The sequence below is a fragment of the Amblyraja radiata genome, chromosome 29 (assembly GCF_010909765.2).
Source record: "Amblyraja radiata isolate CabotCenter1 chromosome 29, sAmbRad1.1.pri, whole genome shotgun sequence".
Taxonomy (NCBI): domain Eukaryota; kingdom Metazoa; phylum Chordata; class Chondrichthyes; order Rajiformes; family Rajidae; genus Amblyraja; species Amblyraja radiata.
This window is the reverse complement of record NC_045984.1, coordinates 7,026,305-7,042,000: the sequence shown is the minus strand read 5'-3', so window position 1 is coordinate 7,042,000 and position 15,696 is coordinate 7,026,305.

The following is a 15,696-nucleotide window of genomic DNA, read 5'->3' as shown; positions in this document are numbered from 1 at the left end:
CAGTTGGGAGTTCCAATCTTGTGCACTTTGTCCTGGAGGCCAAAGAGGTGGAGTTTCAGCAGGGCATATGGAACAGGTTGTTCTTGGATGTTGAGTGAATTCAGCTGAACTGAAATGTGGCCAACACATCATGTGAAACCTTGGATGTATATTTTTCTTTTTTCTGCAGAGGTCAGCAGTCACAATAACGACACCAAGCGTTTATTCAGTGATTGTGATGGATAAAAATAGACACAGACGCGCAGGCGAATATAAAAGCCCAGTTTTAGTTTTGAGATGCAGCGCGGAAACAGGCCTTTCGGCCCACCGAGCTGGCACCGAGCCGGCACCGACCAGAGATGGACAGGGAACTGGGAGGGGGGGGGGCATAGGTTTTGTTGTTACCTCAAATTGGAGAATTCAATGTTCATACCATTGGGTTGTAAGCCACCCTAGTGGAATTTGAGGTGTTCATAAGTTATAGGAGCGGAATTAAGCCATTCGGCCCATCAAGTCTACTCTGTCGTTCAATCATGGATGATCTATCTGTCGCTCTCAACCCCATTCTCCTGCCTTCTCCCCGGAACCTCTGACACCCTTGCTCCCCTTAAGAATCTATCAAGCTCCGCCTTAAAAATATCCATTGACCTGGCTCTTTCAGGTAACTTCTTCACGCAAAGGGTGCCTTCTGTGGCAATGAATTCCACAGATTCACCACTGTTCCTCCAGTTTGTATTGGAGGAATAGCAAAGGAGGCGGCCCAGAACAGAATATGTGAACCAAGGAGTTGCGCAGGGATTGGTATTGGAGAAGTGGAAATGGATGGGACGGGAAGATGTGGCTGGTGGTGGGATCATCTTAAAGGTGGCGGAAATGTCGGAGAATGATGTGTTGGATGCAAAGGCTGGTTGAGTGAAAGGTAAGGACCTGGAGATTTCTATCCTTGTTCAAGCTCTTGAAAGCCACCGATCTGAAGAAGAATCTGACCCAAATTGTTGCATACCCATTCCCTCTATAGATGCTACCTAACCAACGGAGTTCCACTAGCACTTTGTGTTTTACCAGCTCACTTTTACAGGCCTGCAAAAAAAAGCCCTGATTATGGAACCATTGCTAACAATGTTGCCTGGTTAAATGAAGCATCATATTTGCTGCATTTGTAAATTAATTGCAGAGCTGTTTACTCAGGTTGGCGTTTCTGTAAAGTGACTTTGCAGAATTGTTTGCTTTGTCGTAATTATTTGCCGGGTTCCTCAATTAGTTTCAGAGCCTTTGTAAACACACGGGAATAAGATCATGTTTTGGGCTTTTATTAATTTCTTGTTGGCCAAGGAGAGAAGAAATATCCCTCTTCTGCACCTCCTTAACATTTTGAATGGAATTGCTTCTTGAGATGCCATTTGCATTCTGACTCCAAGAAGAGTTTTTTAAAAAAAATAATTAAACGTGCTATCAAGAGACAGATTAATAAAAATAATAAGACGTCAAAAATGGCGGATAAAAAAAACGGGCAAGAAAACTGGTTAAAAACTAGAGACACAAGAAATTGTGGATGCTGGAATCCTGAGCAAAACACAAAGTGCTGGAGGAACTCAGTGAGGGGGGAGGTGGGGGGTTGGAGAGAGTGGTATTAGGAGGGGAGAGGGGGTGGAGCCTAGGAGTGAGGGGGGGGGGGAGAGGTGGGGTATTAGGGGTGGAAGAGTCAGGCAGCATCTGGGGAAGGAATGGACAGGCTACATTTTATGTCATGACCCTTCTTCAGACTGACCTTACCCAAAATGTTGCCGAGTATTTCCTCCCCAGATGCTGCCTGACCTACTGAGTTCCTCCAGCACTTTGTGTTTTGGTCTGTAAGTGGACTGTTTTGGATGCTATAAGGACTTTCAGAGTTGTACTAGGAGAAGGAATGGTAATTATCAAGGAATCGTGGTTTTGTGTTATTTGCCCACGGAATGTGAATAGCATTGGCAATGCCTGTCTTTGTTGCTCATTCTAAACAGCCCCCTGTATAACGTAAGTGTATCTTGGCTAGCAGAACATTTAAGCAACAGCCTTGTAATTGGTCAGAGTGATTAAAGTATAAATTCATGAGAGGAATAGATTAGGCAGATGCACAGTCTCTTGCCCAGAGTAGGGAATTTGAGAACCAGAAAGCATAAGTTTAATGTGAGGGGGGGGGGAAGATTTAATAAGTATCTGAGGGGTAACTTCTTCACGCAAAGGGTGGTTGGTGTATGGGACGAGCTGTCAGAGGAGGTAGTTGCGACAGGTATTATTGCAACGTTAAAAAAACATTTAGACAGGCACATGGATAGGACAGGTTTAGAGGGATGTGGGCCAAACACAGATAAGTGGGACGAGTGTAGATGGGGCATGTTGGCCAGTGTGGGCAAGTTGGGGCTAAGTGCCTGATTCCTCGCTGTAAGACTCTGTGACTCTAAGTTGACAGGCTTTCTTCTCTAAAGTGTACCAGATGCCCATTTACAACAAAGGAGCAGCTTTATGGTCACCATCAGTGAGACTGCCATTTATTTGAATTTAAATATCAATTCTGTCATTTGAAAATCTTATTTACATAATAATACTCTAGCTTTGAGGGGATCTATCGCAGCCGCTGCCTCAAAATGGCTGCCAGCATCATCAAGGACCCACACCATCCTGGCCACACACTCACCTCTCCGCTGCCATCAGGTAGAAGGTACAGGAGCCTGAAATCTGCAACATACAGGTTCAGGAACAGCTCCTTCCCCACAGCCATCAGACTATTAAACACAACTTCAAACAAACTATGAACAATAACAGCCTATTGCACTTTATCTGTGTATTTATGGTTGTATATATATATTCTATGGTATATGGTCACACTGATCTGATCTGATCTGATCTGTATTTATGCCTAAAATATTCTGTTGTGCTGCAGCAAGCAAGAATTTCATTGTCCTATCTGGGACACATGACAATAAACTCTCTTGACTTGACTCTTGACTTGACTCTCCAAATATGTGAAGTAACTTAACCATTCTTCTACTGTTCCTTCTCGTCCATGAGTCTGGTTGTTGTACTGTGGGTTTGTGTACAACAGAGCACATGTGGACTTCAAATGCGGACTGGATTGAGCAAAACCATAATGTCCAGCAAATCAATCAAATGAAAAGTGGGAACGCAAAGTTCTGGAGTAACTCAATGGGTCTGGCAGTGTCTCCGGAGAACATAGATAGGCACTGTTTCGGTTCAAGACACTCCTTTCAGACACTTGAAAGGATTATAAAACCCCGGATGCCTGAACATGACTCAGTCACACTGCAAGATCGCGAGAGAGAGGCCACGACTCTCATTCTAGGCTGTGAATCAACTGAACTGTGCCTGCAATGTACTTGCAATAAATGATTTGTTAGCCCTTAATCAAAATTAAATGAGTTGTTTGGCCTGCCCTTGCTTGGAACTGCAATGGCAATGGAAGTGAAGTGAAAGTGCAATGAGCTGTTTGGCTTGGCCGGCCCTGTGCTTCAAACTGCAATTGCAATGGAAGTGAAGTGAAAGTACAGTCAGCTGTTTGGCTTGGCCTGCCCTGTGCTTGAAACTACAATGGCAATGGAAGAGAAGTGAAAGCGCAGTCAGCTGTTTGGCTTGGCCTGCCCTGTGCTTGAAACTGCAATGGCAATGGAAGTGAAATGAAAATGCAGTCAGCTGTTTGGCTTGGCCTGCCCTGTGCTTGAAACTGCAATGGCAATGGAAGTGAAATGAAAATGCAAGCAGATATTTGGCTTGGGATGTCCTGTGCTTGAAATTGCAATGGGAATGGAAGTGAAATGAAAATGCAATCAGCTGTTTGACTTGGCCTGCCCTGTGCTTGAAACTGCAATGGAAGTGAAATGAAAATGCAATCAGCTGCCTGCCCTGTGCTTGAAACTGCTATGGCAATTGAAGTGAAATCAGTGTTCAGCCTTCCATGTGCTTGAAACTGCAATGGCAATGGAAGTGAAACAAAAATGCAATCAGCTGTTTGGCCTGCCCTGTGCTTGAAACTGCAAAGGCAATGGAAGTGAGACGAAAATGCAATCAGTTGTTTGGCCTGCCCTGTGCTTTAAACAGCAATGGCAATGGAAGTGAAATGAAAATGCAATCAGCTGTTCGGCCTGCCCTGTGCTTGAAACTGCAATGGCAATGGAAGTGAAATGAAAATGCAATGAGCTGTTCGGCCTGCCTTGTGCTTGAAACTACAATGGAATTGGAAATTAAATGAAAATGCAATGATGTTTGGCCTGCCCTGTGCTTGAAATGAAATGGAAATGAAATGAAATAAGTTGTTTGGCCTGCCCCAGTATTTTTCTCCCTCCCTTCAATTGCCCCCTGTGAGATCCAGGCCAGGATAGACTTTCCTCCTTCATTGCTGAAAAAGATGAAAAATGTCTAAAATTGATTCTCCACCCCCTCCCCATTTTCTCTCACAAAGTCTCTCACCTGTTTTGGGCAGAATTTCTGTCAGTTTCTGAGCAGCCAGCCCACCAGGCCTGAGTGACTGAGCTGCCAGCCCATCAGGCCTGAGTGACTGAGCTGCCAGCCCACCAGACCTGAGTGACTGAGCTGCCAGCCCACCAGACCTGAGTGACTAAGCTGCCAGCCCACCAGGGCTCAGTGACTGAGCTGCCAGCCCAAGAATCCATTTGGCCCACAATGTCCATACTAGCCCTCTGGAAACCAGTCCCTTTGGCCCACAACACCCATACTAATGCTCCAGAAAGCCCCCCCACCCCACCCCACTGTCCAGCAATATTGGAATTGGTGGAGAGGTGGAATATTGCATTGGGGGACCAGTCCTGTGTGAACATGGGACCCAACGGGTCCCACTTAGACTAGTGTCATTTAAATGTTTTGTTTAGTTTAGTTTAAAGATACAGCATGAAAACGGGATAACCCCACTGAGTCCACGCCAACCAGCGTTCACCCCCTACACTAGTTCTACCCTGCACACCAGAGATATATAATTTTACATAAGCCAATTAGCCTACAAACCGAGGATGGACACAAAATGCTGGAGTAACTCAGTGGGACAGGCAGTATCTCTGGAGAGAAGGAATGGGTGGCGTTTCGGGTCGAGACCGTTCTTCAGACCCACAAACCTGTCCGTCTTTGGGATGTGGGTGGAAATCGGAGCAGCCGGAGAAAGCCCACGTGGTCAAGCTCCGTATAGACAGCACCCATCGTCAGGATCGAACCCGGGTCTCTGGTGCTGCAAGGCAGCAACTCAACCGCTGCACCACTGTGCTGCCCTTGTGCCGCCCTGTGACAAATGTTAGATAGTAAGTGAACCAGTTAAAGGCAATCTGCACTTTTGCAGCAAGCTGATTCTATGCAGATGATGGTCATTGTTCCCTCCACTCTTGTCAAGTTCCATCAATCCATTTCAATTCCCCTTGTTAGCCAACTGTTTGTCACTGATCTTTTTCTTTATTTCTTTCAAATGTCGTCTGCTGAGAGATTTTCTAACCGAGTTATTTTTAACCACAAATGGTTTGTGCAAAAGTAAATGCCAATCTATAGGCCGGGTAAGTGACTGAAAAACAGCTGCGTTCTGGAGAGGCAGACAGGAGATGATGCAGGAATGTGCCATGTTTCTCCTTTGAACCCACTCTCATTGGACATAACGCCCTGAAATAGTTGCTGACATGAATAAAAATAAAGCTGTAGCTGCTGGAAACAACTTATTAAAATGTTTTTCTTAAGTTTAAATTTACACTAATTTGCGGAGATAATAATCTATCTGGCCAACATTTAATTGAAGATAGACACAGAATACTGGAGTAACTCAGCAGCATCTCTGGAGAGAAGGAATCGGTGAAGTTCCTGGTCGAGACCTTTCTTTATTTAATTGAGTTCCCATTCCCAAGCGCTCCGTTTCGCGGGCCCGGGGCAGCCGGCAGCCTGAAGCCGCGGTCTGCACAGCTCCAGCTGGCGCGGCGTCTACAGCCCGGGATCCCTCGTGGGAGACCCGGGGGAAGAAGAAGCCATCACTGCCGGCCCGCGGCCAACTTCTACCGCGGGTCCGGCATGGACTTACCATCACCCCTGGAGGGGAGCTTCGACCACCGGCCCTGCGTTCTGCGGTGCTTCCGGCTGCGGCGCGGCGCGGCAGGAACCTTAAATCTTCGACCGCCGGCCTGCGGCCTACACCAGCCTGAAGCCGCGGTCTCCGGTGGGGAAGAGCCGATCCTGGACTTACCTTGCCTTTGACTTTGTCCCTTACCATCTGGACGCCCGCAGCAATGGCTGCGGAGGGTGGAGGTCCCGACCACGGGGGGAAATGGAGGAGGTCTGGCCAAGTTCTGTGCCTTCCACCACAGTGATGAATGCTGTGGTGGATGTTTGTGTTATATTTTTATTGTGGTTGTGTGTTCTTTATTATTGTACTGCTGCTGACAACCCAAAATTCCACCGACCCTGGTTGTGTGGCAATAAATTCTATCAAATTCTATCAATTGTTACATAATTAGCTTTGAAGAATGCATTCAGTATAATTAGAAGTGGGCAACAAAGATAATCCACATGCCATAAAAATCTTGGTGTAATCTTCCTTCATCGATATCATTCAACTGATTTTCAAGCTTTGAGATAATGACATTGCTGGAAGTCAGCAGCGTTACACTGGATACTAGCGTCCAATTGTAATTACTCATCTCATCATAAAAGGCATCACTTCAGATTATGGAATGATGTTGAAGAATGCCACTTAGCAGGTGAATAGTGTGGGAAGGAGCAAATTACTCTGGACAAGTTGTCAGTTACATAATTAAGTAATTATGATTCTCTTTACACCCTCCTGGGAAAACAAATAATACTATGTAGATATAACCCCTGAATAACTGAACCAATTTTTTTTGATGCTAAGAACAGTTGAAATCCATTTTAGAGTACAGTCTAAGTGCAAAGCTTGACTAATGGGTTGCGATAATTGTAGTAAGAAATGATATTCAGCGTGTACTACTCACTCTGGCTTGGCAGATAATCAAAGAAAGATCCCGACCCAAAATGTAATGTATCCATGGTCTCCTGAGATGCTGCCTGACCCGCTGGGTTTTTTGTGTCAACCAGCATTTGAGTTTAGTTTATTGTCATGTGTACAGAGGTACAGTGCAAAGCTTCTGTTCTGTGCTAACCAGTCAGCAGAAACACAACACCTGTAAGGTAGACACAAAATTCTGGAGTATCTCAACGGGACAGGCAGCATCTCTGGATAGAAGGAATGGATGACGTTTTGGGTTGTGATCCTTAAATCTGAAGAAGGGTTTCGACCTGAAACGTTGCCCATTCCTTCTTTCCAGACATGCTACCTGTCCCGCTGACTTAAGGGCCTGTCCCACTTAGGCGTTTTCTTTTTAGGCGACTGCCGTAGACAATGTCTACGACAAGCTCCAACCACCTAACACCTAGTCAACATCAAGCTATGGCAATCTACCGACAACCGGCGACCCATTAGAACATCCACCTATGACCACACCAGGTAAGGCCGTCAGGCTAGGTAAGTCATCCGCAGTACATGTAATACGCGTAACTATGTTCAACTCGCGTGCCGTGGACACTGCTTCAAGCCTTCACTTACAACGGGCAATAAAGGCAGCTGAAACCCTGCATTTTCACCGTGGACTGTGCTCATGGTGCTGCGCATGCCCACTGGAGAGGAGACCAATCTGTGTATGCACGTTTTATAAGATTTTTAAAAAGTCGACTGACTGCCTACAACTCGAGGTGGAACGGCACTCCCGTCGGAGTGGCCCAGCTCGAGGTGGAATGGCGCTCCCGTCGGAGCAGCCCAGCTCGAGGGAGGAACGGCACTCACATGAGGGCGATCCGGCACGGGGCTGGAACGGTGCTCCGGTGGCTGCGCAAGCGCGGTTTTACGAATTTTCTGCGCATGCCTGTTTTTTTTTAACGATTTTTAACGGTCGACTGATTGCCCAGTGCCTACCCTGAGTAATTACTCACGGCACAAACCGGAAGTGGCGGCGCTGGTGAACGGCTGCGGCTCGCCTGCAGTCCGTTTGTCTTTACTTTTTTGTGTTGTTTTTTTTTTTTTTCGTTTTGTCTAGTTACGTTTTTAGGTTGTGTTTATGTGGGGGGGGGGGGGGGGGGGTGGGGGATTGAAACGGGGCTTCCTGTCTCTCCCTTCGGGGGAATACGACTTTTTTGTCGTATCCCCCTTCGCTGCCTCCGTCTGCGCTGAGGCCTAATGGCGGAGCTGGCGGCCTCGAGGCTCCGAAGGCAGCCTGTCAGGACTCGCCCTGGGCTCGCTCCCGTGAGGGCGGCCCAGCTCGGGGCTGGAACGCAGCTCCCGTGAGGGGCTGCGACGCTCCCGTGAGGGCGGCCTGGCGAGGGGCTGAGACTCTCTCGTGAGGGGCTGTGGCACTCCCGTCGGAGCGGCCCAGCCCGAGGGTGGAACGGCACTCCCGTCGGAGTGGCCCAGCCCGAGGGAGGAACGGCACTCCCGTCGGAGCGGCCCAGCTCGAGGGAGGAACGGCACTCCCGTCGGAGTGGCCCAGCCCGAGGTGGAACGGCACTCCCGTCGGAGTGGCCCAGCTCGAGGTGGAACGGCACTCCCGTCGGAGTGGCCCAGCTCGAGGTGGAACGGCACTCCCGTCGGAGTGGCCCAGCTCGAGGTGGAATGGCGCTCCCGTCGGAGCGGCCCAGCTCAAGGGAGGAACGGCACTCACATGAGGGCGATCCGGCTCGGGGCTGGAACGGTGCTCCGGTGGCTGGGACGGCGTTCTGGCGGCAGTGACCTGAGTCCTGGGTTCAGCCACGGGCCAGCGGCTGCGTACGCTGGACTGGAGGGCGGCAGCTTCGACCAACCCGGGCCGCGGTGTTTGAACCGGCCCGTTTGCGGGGTTCGGTGAGCCGCGGGACTGTTTGTGCCATCGCCCGGTGGGGAATCGCCTCAGCGCAGAGGGAGAAGAGGTGGGAAGAGACAGTAACCCTAAGATTTTTGCCTCCACCACAGCGAGGAGGTGCTTGGAGGATACACTGTGGTGGATGTTAATTTGTGTTTATTGTTGTTTATTATTGTATGATTGCATGTATGACTGCAGGCACGAAATTTCGTTCAGACCGTAAGGTCTGAATGACAATAAAGGTATTCAATTCAATTCAATTCACATGCCTGGACCGCACCTTTGACAACCCACGACCACACAGGCGACAACCAACGACAACCAAAGTCAACCTACATCCACTCGCGACAAGCTACAACAAGTTACGACCCTGTCGGCGACAACTGAAGACAATTCAGTCGCCGGTACCTGTTGCCGGTTGACGTAGGTTAACGTAGGTAGTCGGCAATGGAATTCACCCAAGTCAGCACCGGTGACAACCTACATCACCTGGCGATAACCTACGACAGCACCTACGTCAGGAGAAGTCAAGCTACGCTCATTGGCATCAACCCACTTTTCGCCAAATATTTTTGAACATGTTGAAAATCCAGCGGCGACCAGAAATATGCTACAACTCTTTGGGCGACTGAGGAAACTACTCATGGCCATACAGGCGACATCCCGGCAGCAGGCCATTTATTCCAGCAATTTGTGTCTATCTTCGGTGTAAACCAGCATCTGAAATTCCTTCCTACACAAGGCAATACATGTCTTGTGCAGTTCCTTGTGCGGCATTCAACGAACTTGCCAGGTAATGAAGAAAAGGTTTTGAATTGATCCTTGGCTTCTGCTGATTTTGTTTATCATCGACAGCAATGGTGAACTTCTGCAATTGGGCATTGCACCTTTTTGGTTGAAGACAAGAAAAATGCGTTGAGGCAGTGGAAGAAAGACGTTTCCTGGGCTCATTTCAATTACTGATACCACTGATCTCCAAGGATGCATTGCTGACCCTATTTTTGCAAACCATGTTCTGGACCATCGAGAGAACTTTTATCTTTACTTTAGAGATAAAGAGTGGAAGCAAGCCTTTTGACCCACCGAGTCGATGCCGACCAGCACTAGCACTATCCTATACACTTGGGACAATTTATAATTTACAGAATTAACCTACAAACCTGTATGTCTTTGGAGTGTGGGACGAAACCAGAGGACCAGGAGAAAACCCACGAGGTCAGAGGAAGAAGGTACAAACTCCATACAGACAGCACCTATTGTTAGGATTGAACCCATGTCTCTGGTGCTGTAAGGCAGCAACTGTGCCAATGTTCCACCCTCAATTATTAAGTGACACTTAGTTCTGTAAGGTAAGGTTCTAAAAGGAATCTAATGCAAAGACAGGTAAAGCAGTTTATTTGTTTATCAGTTGTAATCTTGTTGGTTAATAGACTGGACACAAGGGACTGAATGGCCTATATTTGCTCTCCAGAAGAACTTGTTGTAGATCACAGGAAGACTTGCCACAGTATGACAGTGTAGAATGATTGCATATCAGTGGAAAGTTTCACTGGCAGGGATAATCTCCAGATACTTTTAGCTCATTGTTTTTAAATAATTGCCAATAGATGTTGAATTGGCATGGTTTGATAAGCAGAATAGTTTAATGCCCATTAAACTCTGTTGACCTCTGTCTCTTCACAGCAGATGTTCTTCAAAAAAATATGATTATTTTTGCACCGATTAACAGCATAAAGACAGCTTCCTCATCTAGTAATAATAATGGATGATCTATTTTTAGACATCCATTAAAAGCTTTTCATTCCTTTTCCCCTTCATGCGGTGACAGTGCTTCTTGTTTCAGCTGGCCAGAAGGTGGCTCTACCTCCTTTGGTCACAAAAACAGAGAAAGGTTTCTCAATTTTAAGTTTAGTTTGGAGATACAGCGCGGAATCAGGCCCTTCGGCCCATCGAGTCCGCACCAACCAGCGACCACTGCACGTTAAGGCTACCCTACACAGTTTTCTTACATTTATGCCAACCCAATTAACCGACAAACCTGTAGTTCTTTGGAGCGTGCGAGGAAACCGAAGATCTCGGAAAAAATCCACGCAGGTGGCGGGGAGAACGGACTGACAATCACCCATAGTCAGGATCGAACCCAGATCAATCAATCAATCAATCAATCAATTTTTATTTATATAGCACATTTAAATCAACTCACGTTGAATCAAAGTGCTGTACATAGAAGAATTTGGGTTGCCATACAACCATAGAAATAAAAAGAAAAACACAACACACTATAGAATTGAACATGAAACATCCCCCCACAGTGGAATCAACATTTTCTACTGTGATAAAAGTTCAGTCCTCTTCTTCTGCGTTCACCCGTGGACGGGGCCTATTTGCGGCCTCCGTAGTCGACGCGGTGGAGGCCCGGTGTTTCAGGCACTCTCGCCGGATGATGGAGCTCCGGCCTAGGAGAGAACAGTTCCAGCGGCTTGGAGTTCCGAAATCAGCCGCTGTAAGGCAGTAGCTCTACCGCTATACCGCCGTGCTGCCCTGACTGCAAAATCTAACGCACAAATTGGAGATGTCATTCAAGAAAGCTGCTTGAAATTAAAGAGAAAGGAAGAACAAACCAGATCTATTTTGATCTTGAGATCTTTAAAATGATGGAAGGTTCGATTGAGTGGTCAAAGAGGGAATTTAATAGGAAGAGGTCATCATTACAAATCTGGTCAACAGGAAACCCAATTGAGAATCCACATGATATTTTCTTCACCCAAATAATGGTGAGAGTATAAAACTTGTTACCATCAAGAGTGGCTGAAGTGGAGAGTGTGGATACATTTGAATGGAGGCTAAACCAGAATTGGAGAGAGAATGGAATAGAGGGTTAAGTAATAGATCTAGATGAAGAAGGACAAAAGAAAGCTCAAATAGAATAATAATGTTGGCAAGGATTGTGAGCCAACTGGCCTGTGTGTATGGCACATAATGTCTGAAGGTCATGTGATCGAAGCAGAATTAGGCCATTTGGCCCATCGTCTACTCCGCCATTCAATCATGGCTGATCTATCTCTCCCTCCTAACCCCATTCTCCTGCCTTCTTCTCCCCATTACCCCTGAAACCCGTACTAATCATGAATCGATCTCTTTATGTGTGGATAGCGTGGATAGGGGAGAACCAGTGGATGTGGTGTATCTGGACTTCCAGAAGGCTTTCGACAAGGTCCCACATAAGAGATTAGTATACAAACTTAAAGCACACGGCATTGGGGGTTCAGTATTGATGTGGATAGAGAACTGGCTGGCAAACAGGAAGCAAAGAGTAGGAGTAAACGGGTCCTTTTCACAATGGCAGGCAGTGACTAGTGGGGTACCGCAAGGCTCAGTGCTGGGACCCCAGCTATTTACAATATATATTAATGATCTGGATGAGGGAATTGAAGGCAATATCTCCAAGTTTGCGGATGACACTAAGCTGGGGGGCAGTGTTAGCTGTGAGGAGGATGCTAGGAGACTGCAAGGTGACTTGGATAGGCTGGGTGAGTGGGCAAATGTTTGGCAGATGCAGTATAATGTGGATAAATGTGAGGTTATCCATTTTGGTGGCAAAAACAGGAAAGCAGACTATTATCTAAATGGTGGCCGACTAGGAAAAGGGGAGATGCTGCGAGACCTGGGTGTCATGGTACACCAGTCATTGAAAGTAGGCATGCAGGTGCAGCAGGCAGTGAAGAAAGCGAATGGTATGTTAGCTTTCATAGCAAAAGGATTTGAGTATAGGAGCAGGGAGGTTCTACTGCAGTTGTACAGGGTCTTGGTGAGACCACACCTGGAGTATTGCGTACAGTTTTGGTCTCCAAATCTGAGGAAGGACATTATTGCCCTAGAGGGAGTGCAGAGAAGGTTCACCAGACTGATTCCTGGTATGTCAGGACTGTCTTATGAAGAAAGACTGGATAGACTTGGATTATACTCTCTAGAATTTAGGAGATTGAGAGCGCATCTAATAGAAACTTATAAAATTCTTAAGGGGTTGGACAGGCTAGATGCAGGAAGATTGCTCCCGATGTTGGGGAAGTCCAGGACAAGGGGTCACAGCTTAAGGATAAGGGGGAAATCCTTTAAAACCGAGATGAGAAGAACTTTTTTCACACAGAGAGTGGTGAATCTCTGGAACTCTCTGCCACAGAGGGTAGTCGAGGCCAGTTCATTGGCTATATTTAAGAGGGATTTAGATGTGGCCCTTGTGGCTAAGGGGATCAGAGGGTATGGAGAGAAGGCAGGTACGGGATACTGAGTTGGACGATCAGCCATGATCATATTGAATGGCGGTGCAGGCTCGAAGGGCCGAATGGCCTACTCCTGCACCTAATTTCTATGTTTCTATGTTTCTATTTATGCTTTAAAAATATCCATTGCCTTGGCCTCCACAGTTTTCTGTGGCAACGAATTCACCACCCTCTGACTAAAGAAATTCCTCCTCATCTCCTTCCTAAAGGAACGTCCTTTAATTCTAAGGCTCTGACCTCTAGTCCTAGATTCTCCTAGTGGAAAGCTCCCCTCCACATCCACTCTATCCAAGCCTTTCATATGCCATGTAACATTCCATCCAAGATAGTCCCTCCTTAAAACTAGATGTCTGTATTCTATTCTAGTTATTGCCAACTTTTTAAACCATTGACAAGATGAAAGAGGACTTGATCTAATTCCCAAGGGGCTGATCCATATCAATAGTCCAAATCTTCTGCCATGAATTCAGTAGAATCAAGTCGAAAGTGTTTAATTGTCATATGTGCTAGGGTCAGAACAATGACATTTTTCAGTTCAGTTTCAGTTCAGTTTAATTTATTGTCAGGTACAGTGAAAAGCTTTTATTGCATGCTATCCAGTCAGCGAAAAGACAATACATGATTACAATCGAACCACTTACAGTGTATAGATACATGATAAGCTATTATAACTTGGGATAACGTACAAAAACATTGAGTGCAAGTTTAGTTTAGTGATCTTCTTACTTGCTGCAGAAATTAAATGGAACAATACAACCAATAAATACAAGCACCTCGTGGTTTATTTGTGTTTTATTTATGCATTTTGTAAATAATGTGCTCGTTCCTTTAATACCAAAGCTTGATTCATGTGCTCGTATATTTGGAACAATGTGCTGAGATTTACTGCTGACATAGCCGCGTGTAATGTATGCATTTTTTAATTATGCCCATATACAATAAAGTATCAGTATTTTAGTCAATCAATCCTTGAGAGTGTAAGCTATTGTACATAGTGCAACCTTGTCAGGATTCCAGTGGAATGGTTGAGAAAGAATAGGATCAAGAGTCAGAGGGAGAGTCTCCCTCAGCCCTGACTCTCAGTCTAAAGAAGGGTCTCAACCTGAAACGTCACATATTCCGTTTCTCCAGAGATGTTGCCTGATGCTTTTTGTGTCTATCTTCGGTGTAAACCAGCATCTGCAGTTCCTTCCTACACAAGAGACAGAATTGCTTTGTGCTGACTCTCCTGGGATTAATGGTCTGGACCTGAATGAATGATGAATCTCTGCCAACGCAAGGAGTGTTGAACTTAGAACATAGAAAAGTTTAGCCCAGGAATAGGCTCCTGGACCCACATTGTCTGTGCTAAAGGAAAGTATTCCATTAAGAAAAGTCTGAGGGTTTTCAGGTTATTGGTAATAATTGGCGCACCCTCCTCACCCAGTGTCAGGTGCACACACATGAACTAGAGTGTGTGGACTGGTGATAGACATGAAATGCTGGTATTGTAGCGGCACCTAGTGGTGGCCTTGTTAATAACGAACCCTCGCAATTGGCTGGCGCGGTCACATGAGCGCAGGAGGTTTCTCGCGGGTTATTTTGTTTCAAAATAAAGAATTTTGTACACCCTAACGTCTCGACTCGCCAAGCTGGTGACCCCGCTAGTCCGACCGGAATTCGGATATTCGACATGCAAGCCGCCACCATCCCCAACGCCCAGCAAAATGCTGCGGGCCTGAAGCTGCCCGTGTTCTGGGCAGAGTGGTGGTTTGCCCGAGTTCCCAGTTCCCATAGAGGCCCAGTTCCACCTTAGAAATATTGTCGTCGACGACACCCGATATTTCCACGTGGTCGGGGCACTCAACCAAGAGACAACCTCGCGGTTGCTGCCATACTTGCAAGACCACCGGCGATCGACAAGTACGATGGCCTCAAGGCCCTACTGCTCCGTACCTTCGGGCTCAGCCGCCGAGATCGCGCCGCTCGCCTGCTCCACATGGACGGTCTAGGTGACCGGAAACTGTCCGCCTTGATGAGCGAGATGCTCACCTTGATGGACGACCATCGACCCTGCCTGCTTTTCGAGCAGGCATTTCTCGAGCAAATGCCGAACGACATCCGCCTGCTGCTCGCCGGGTCCGACTTCACCGTTTGGGCTTTTTGAGTGGCTCCGTATGCCTTTTGGTTTGAAAAATGCCATGCAGGGTGTTCCAGAGACTAATGGACATGGTCGGTAGGGGATTGGACTTTATTTACATCTACCTAGATGACATCCCGGTTGCGAGCCGCTCCAAACAGGAACACCTCACTCACCTGTGGACGCTGTTCCAGCGGCTCCAGGACGATGGACGTAGTCAATCTCGCCAAATGCCAGCTTGGCCTCCGCACTATTTCGTTCCTGGGACACAACGTCACCTCGCAGGGCACCACCCCATCGCCCTCCAAGGTGGAGGCCATCCGCCAGTTCCCCCGGCCGCTCACTGTGGAAGGGCTACAGGAGTTTGTCAGTATGGTCAACGTCTACCACCGCTTCGTGCCGGCGGCGGCCAGAATCATGCGCCCCCTGTTCCAGT